The sequence below is a fragment of the Dipodomys merriami genome, unplaced genomic scaffold (genome assembly GCF_024711535.1).
Source record: "Dipodomys merriami isolate MVZ:Mamm:240054 unplaced genomic scaffold, mDipMer1.0.p SCAF_222, whole genome shotgun sequence".
Taxonomy (NCBI): domain Eukaryota; kingdom Metazoa; phylum Chordata; class Mammalia; order Rodentia; family Heteromyidae; genus Dipodomys; species Dipodomys merriami.
The window spans coordinates 1,799,652-1,807,214 of record NW_027203627.1 but is presented as its reverse complement, the minus strand read 5'-3'; positions in this window follow the sequence as shown (position 1 = coordinate 1,807,214).

Here is a 7,563-nt window from a genome sequence, read left to right as displayed (position 1 = left end):
TGCTGAGCTCCCACCCTTCCTTCCAACGTGCCCTTGGCTTGATGGGAAGAGGTGGTCAAGAGGGGCTTTGACATGGACCTTCCTTGTCCACTGCCCCTGTTCTGGTGGTCCTGGTTCTGCTTGTCACTGCCTCACAAGCTCCTCCCAGGTCGGGCGTGTGGTGGGAGTCCAGCCCTGGACTTCTCCCTCTGGAACCCCAGCAAATTTCCCTTCCCCTTCCTCCCCCCTCCCCCTCACCAGGCCTCCCTGGCCGAGCCTCCCTGCTGGCCCTCCCAAACTCAGCCTCACTCCAACCTGGGCCCCGCTAGATGGGAGGCGCCTCCCTCCCCCCACATCCAGACCCTTGCTTCACCAAAAGGAGGCAGCTGGGAGGAGGTGCTACACCCTTCAGAATTGGCAGGATTCATGGTGATTGCATCCAGGACGCTGGGGCGGGGTTGGGCCTCCCAGCTTCGGTGTCAATCACCCTTACTAGCCCCGCCCTAGGGAAGGGGCGGGCAGTGGGCAGACAGACAGGGCTGGGGCCAATCAGAGACCATTGCTAGGAAACCGGAGACCTATGCAATTTACAGCTAGAGGGGCAGGGTTCCCAGCTGGCCTACATCAGAGCTCAGCTTTCCAGGGACTCATCTACCTCTCTCTTCCTCCCTCTCTCCTCCTCTCCCTCTCCTTCTCTCCCTCTGTCCCTCCCCCCTCCTGTCCCTCCCTCTCCCGTTCTCTCCCTCTCCCTCTCTCCCTCCCTCTCTCTCCCTCCCTCTCTCTCCCTCCCTCCCTCTCTTCCTCCCTCCCTCTTTTCCTCTCTCCCTCTCTTCTCTCTTCCTCTCTCCCTCTCTTTTTCCCTTTCTCTCTTCTTTCTCCCTCCCTCTTTCCCTCTCTCTTCTCTCCCTCTCCTCTATCTCCCTCGCCCTCTCTCTGTTTCTTTTTTATCTCCCTCCCTCTTGTCTTTCTCACTCCTTCTTTTTCCCTCTCCCTCCTCTGCCTCTCTCCCCTCTCTCCCTCTTTTCCTTTTTCCCTCTCCCTCCTCTGCCTCTCTCCCCTCTCCCTCTTTTCCTTTCTCCCTCTCCCTCTTTTCCTCTCTTCCTCTCCTCTCCCTCCCCTCCCTTCTCCTCTCTCCTGCTTCCTTCCACTTCTCCACCTTTCTCCCCCCTCCTCTCTCTCCCTCTCCCTCCCCTTCCTTGTAGATACATCTGACATGAAGTTGCATGTGCATGGGTGGAAGCCATGTGTGCCAGCACGAGTTTATGCCAGAAAGGCAACAAGGCAGACTTTTATGACTCAAACCCCACTCGGGGTGAACTCGCCTTCACCCATCATACATGGGGAGCTGGCTCAGTCCAGCTTGTCCAGAACCTTCCCCAGGGCTGCGTGCCAGCCTTCTGAGAGCCATATGCCAGCAGCCCATTAGCCACGAACATCCGGCCTGTGTGTACCCATTCAGCCTGGCCCCTGGGCTCGGTGGCCCTGCCTCCTGAACCAAGGATGCTGGCTCTGTTCTTGCAATTGCAACATCTTCCCTTAATAAAACCAGGATGGAGGTTAATTGCCTGCATCGTTCTGCAATTGAACAGCTCCCTAAAATCTTTATGAGGCGCACACAGGGGGATGAATGGGGGATGCTTGCTTGGTTTGGGGTACAGCTAATATCTGGTGAGGGAGTCCCCTAGGAGAGGAAGTGTCTCAGTCCGTAGCTGGTGGCTCACTCCTGGAATTCCAACAACTTTGGAGGCTGAGATCTGAGGATCATGGCCCGAAGCCAGCTAGGGCACCAAAGTGAGACTCTTCCCTTCAATCAACCACCAAAAAGCCAGAAGTGGTAGCGCCCCAGCAAAAAAAAAAAAAAAAAAATGTTCAGAGACAGCACTCAGGCCCTGAGTTCAAGCCCCAGGATTGGCACAAAAAAAGACTTTCTGATGTTGAGCATTTGGAACTCCTCTTTGGATGCTGTCCTGCATTCCAGGATGAAAAGAAGGGGAAGGGGCAGTGAGTCTAGAAGAGCAGGCACACACCATCCATGCAGCTAACCAGCCTGGCTCATTCCACACCCAGTGTCAGACATGTGTACACCCTGCACAAGCTCTTTCTTTTGAGAAGGGGTCTTCCTATGCTGTCTAGGCTAGGTCGTGGAATTCTTGAGCTTAAATATTACTATTCCTTGGTCTCCTGAGTTGCTGATACTACAGGCATGTACTACCACTCTCGATATTATGCAATCTCATTGAACAAAACAAAAAATCCTTGAATCCAGGTGCCAGTGGCTCAATCCTGTAATCCTAGCTACTCTAGGAGGCTGAGATCTGAGGATCATGTTTGGAAGCCAGCTTGGGCAGGAAAGTCCTTGACAGTCTTATCTCTAAAAAACCACTCAGAAAAAGCCAGAAGTGGTGCTGTGGCTCAAGTGGTAGAGTGTTAGCCTTGAGCACAAAGAGGCTCATGGACAGAACTCAGGTCCAGAGTTCCAGCCCTAGGACTGGCAAAGACAAACAAACAAAGAAAACAAACAAAAAACCCAACAAACCTTTTGGTCCCAACTGGGGTATAGAAACTGGATTGAAATGTTAGTCCAGGCTGGCTTGATTTGTTTTTATTTATTTTTTAGTCAGTTGTGGGGCTTGAACTTGGGGCCTGGTGCTGTCCCTGAGCTTTTGTGCACAAGGCCAGCACTTTAAAACTTTAAGACACATTCTAATTGCAAACACTTAGATCTCTTTTTTATCTATTTTTTTGTGGTGCTGGAAATTGAACCCAGAACTCCAGGCATGCTAGGCAGGTGCTCTCCTACTGAGCTACATTACCAGCCCCCAGGCTGGCTTTAAATTCCTCCCACCACCTCTGTGTTCCTGGGATTATGGGAATGCACCACCATGCCTGGCTTCATATTTTGTGAAACAACCACACAAACCCAAAACAAGAGACCTCCTTCTAAACAACTGACTTGTGCTGCCTAGGAAGATCTGGGGAGCTGGATGTGGGCACGTCTGAAATTCTAACACTTGGGAGGTTGAGGCAGGAGGATCATGAGTTTGAGGCCTGCCTGGACTACATAACAAAACATCCTCTCAAAATACAAAATGAAAATAAGGACAAGGTATGTATTTTTAAAAGCCTTTTGCTTGGGTCTTTAAAGAAATGTAACAGATTAGAACTTACAGGTACAGCAGAAACTTCCTGGATAAAGTCCCAGGGGCACAACAGAGAGGAGAGAGACTTGATAAGTGGGACTACATCAAAATAAAAAAGTTTCTGCACATAGTTATTCACCTAGAAAGACAACTAGCAGCTAGCAGACTGAGAGAAGATCTTTACCCGAAATACATCAGACAAAGGCTTAATAGCCAAAAAAATACAAGGAGCTCAAGAAACCAACCTCTGTTAAACCTAATATACCAATCACTAAATGGGCAAGGAAGCAAAAGAGGGAATTTCAGAAGAGGTAAGAATAAAAAGAAATACAGGAGGAATGCTTATCATCCCTGTCCATAGATAAAATGCTCATCATCCCCCTCCATAAAGAAATGCAAATCAAAACAACCCTAAAGGCTGGGAAGGTGGATCAATGGCAGTGTTTGCCTTGCATGCATGAGGCTCTGGGTTCAATTCCTCAGCACCACATAAGCAGAAAAAGCCAGAAGTGGCGCTGTGGCTTGAGCTGAAGAGCTGAGGTACAGTCCCAGGCCCAGAGTTCAAGCCCATGACTGACCAAAAAACAAAAAACAAAAACAAAAACAAAAAACAAGATACCATCTCACCCCTGGTTATACTGGCCAATATTCTGAATTTGGACAACAAATAATGCTGGGGCGGGGGTGGGGGGAATGTGGGGAAAAAGGAACCTTACTGTATTTCTTGTGGGAATGTAAATTAATACAACCACTCTGGAAAACTATCTGCAGGTTCCTCAAAAAACTAAATGTAGACCTTCCCTATGACCCAGCCATACCCAGCATCTACCCTGAACATCATGATTAGGACACCTGCATATCCATGTTTATTGCCGCACTAGTCACAATAGCTAAGATATGGGAACAGCCCAGATGCCCCACAATAGATGAATGGATCAAAACAATGTGGTGCCGGGTGCCAGTGGCTCATGCCTGTAATTCTAGCTACTCAAGAGGCGGAGATCTGAGGATCATGGTTCAAAGCCAGCCCATGAGAAAGTCCATGAGACTCTTATCTCCAATAAACCACCAGAAAACTGGAAGTGATGCTTTGGCTCAAGTGGCTGAAGTGGTAAGAGTGCTAGCCTTGAGCTGAAGAGCATCCATGCCCAGAGTTCAAGCCCCATGACCACCACCACCACCACCACCAACAACAACAACAACAATGAAAGTGTGTACAATGGAATTTTACATAACCATCAGAAAGAAGAAAATATCATTTGCAGGGAATTGGATGGAACTAGAACAAATTATGTTAAGTGAGGTAAGCCAAGATTACAGAGACAAATAGCGTATATTCTCCCTGATATGTGGGTTAGATCTGAAACACACTGGTATATGACAAATTATACAGAAATCTAGATACTCACATACAGTGAGACCAAAAGAGGATCGTCTTAGGAGAGAATCACAAAGGTGTAATACCCAAGCACCTCTTTTTATTTATATAATACACATACTGAAATGAACTCCAAAGATATGGAAATAACTAACTTTTTTCTTAGTTTTTTTTTTTTATTTATATGATGACTCTGTGTTCTTTACCTTATAGATAGTGTATTCACATGAACATCTGTGGAAAGGGAGGGGAGAGCATAGAATCTGAGGGAAAAGGGTGAAAAAGTGTGGCAGTGGAGTGTCCTAAACATGGATGAAAGCCAACTATGCAACTCGTGGGTGCAGATAGAAGGGAGGGAATGGGAGAGGATGAGGGAAACAGATGATACTCTATGAAAGGAAATGCATTTATTACCTGGCGAATGTAAATGTAATCCCACTGTATATCATCTCTAAATTAACAAAGTAAATAAAAAATGTAACCAGTTGCAAATATTAAAAGGTGGCAAAAGCAAGGTTCATTTCTGTCATCCTTGCTACTCAGGATGCTGAGATCTGAGGATCACTTTTCAAAGCCAGCCTGGGCAGGAACGTCTGTGAGACTCTTCTGCAATTAGCCACCCAAAGAAGCTGAAAGTGGAGCTGTGGCCTGAGTGGTAGAGCACTAGTCTTGAACACAAAAGCTCAGGAACATGCCCTGAATTCAAGGTTCAGAACTCACACACACACACACACACACACACACACACACACACACACACACACACACACACACACACACACACACACACACAACATGGCAAGAAGTGTATCATTAGATATTTTGGGGGCAACCACCCTCCTTTGACCATTTCATGGTCTCTTCAGGCTCCTGCTGTTCAGCTCTTTGGACACTAGGGGGCAGTCTTCCCCCATAATAACCCAATGGCACCAAAGTTTAGGGGCTTTTCTGAAGTCTCTCCAGGTGGCTCGCTCATCTTTACATCACCCAGATTTAGCAAGAATCCTGTCAAGATGGCTTAGCAAGAATCTCACCCTCAAAACATGATTCACTTAAATATCTTCTTAAAGAAGATTTTTGAAGTTCTGTGCTAAGAGGAGCAAAGACCAAATATATTTCCACCTACCACCCGTCAATTCATCCATCCATCATCCATTTATCTACCCATCCATCCCTCATCCATCTCTCCACCATCTGTCCATCCACCCATCCATCCATCATTAATCCAATCCCAATTACTCATCAGTCATCCAAAATCCATTCACCCATCCACTATCTACACATCATCCATCCACCCACCCAATCTATCCATCTATCATCCATGCTCATCCATCCACAATCCACCCATCCATCCATTCACCCGCTCATCAATTCATCTATCATCCATCTTTCTACCCTCCATCCCTGATCCTCCTATTTACCATCCGTTCATCCATCAATTCATCCTCCATCTGTCCACAATCCATCCATCCATCCATCCATCCATCCAAACTTGGAGCATTTCTTTTTCTCAGAAAAGTGCTATATGAATTTATTTTTTAGGTATAAGATGTTAAAGATTCGTGTCATTTAGGAGAGAGCGTGTTGAACACTTCACATCCCCCGGGGAGATAATTGGTATCTCTCTAGGGACTGGTGGGGTGAAGTCTGGGGATGGTGGCGGGAAGCACTGGCACACCAGCAACAGTTTTAATTAAGTTTTTTTTTTTTTTTTGTCAGTTGTGGGGCTTGAACTCTGGGCGTGGGGACTGTCCTTCAGCTATTCAGCTCAAGGTGAGCACTCTACCACTTGAGCCACAGCACCACTTCTGGCTTCCTGCTGTTTCATTGGAGTTAAGAGCTCACGGACTTTCCTGCGCGGGCTGGCTTTGAAACGTGATCCTCAGATCTCAGCTTCCTGATTGGCTAGAATGAAAAGCTTGAACCACCAGTGCCCAGGTGCTATAGATACTTTTTCAGAAAGTTTTTGCAATTTTGCCCAGTGTCAGCCTCCGACTGAGATCCTTCTACCTATGTCTTCTCTGTAAATGGGATGACAGGTGTGCCCTGATGTGCTCAGCCCCTCTCCCCTTTTGCAGATGGGTTTCAGGAAGGAATCTAGACTCACTGCAGTCATGTCCTTGGCATGACCTTAACTAAGCTCTGCTTATCTTGCACCTCTGAATTTGGGTTCACCATCCAGCCTTCTCTTCCCAGAGAGGTTGTTCGGTGAGGCTAGGTGAACCCTTAGGGGTTTGTTTATCCATGAGGAGTGCTGAGCTCCAGGTCACAGCACTGATCTCTAGGTGTATAGGTCCTGTCATTGCTGGAGTTGGAGTAACACCATCTTGTAGCAAGTCATTACTTAGCTGTTGGACCAGGTGAACTGCAGCACACAAGACCTCCTTCCCTTGGCTGTATCCTGGGTGACAGCAAGCAGGGTGCAAGCAGGCCATCCCATATTCCACCTGAAGCTACTCTGCGGGCTTGACACTAGGTGGTGCTCTGACCTAGATTCTGTTAAAGACAGAGTCACAGGAGAATTTAGGGGTAGTAGTATATGTGTGTCTGTCTTCCAGGGTCCTCGTGATGACTCTCTGGGTGGTACAGGCTAGGGGCTCATAGCTGTCTCCTGCTCTGTAAGTAACCCCTACTAAGACGTCCAGTCTGCCCCTTTTGACCCAGCTCACAGGCCCCCAGCTCTGTGCAGAGCTTCCCAGGAAGTTCACACCACGGTCTGCCCTTCCACTGGCAATGCATACAGGGCCTTGGGCTTACCTGGATGGCCTTCCAAATGGCTCTGTCCCGGGGCATCCTGAGGATCTGCTGAAAGTCACAACCCCCTGCCCAAGCTCAGGGCTACTCTCTGACTCACCAGGCTCCCTGGGAGAGAGACTGGCTGCCTCAGACCAGGCAGGCCCCAGGTTGTGGCCATGGCAGGGGGAAGGACCCAGCCACAGGGTAGAGGCCTGTGATGCCTTCTTCGCTGATGCCCCGAGCACTTGGCTTCGCCATTGCCTCAGGACCAGCCCCATTTCCTCTGGGTGTTGTCCTGTCCCATTTCTTCACCTTTGTGGTGGCACAGAA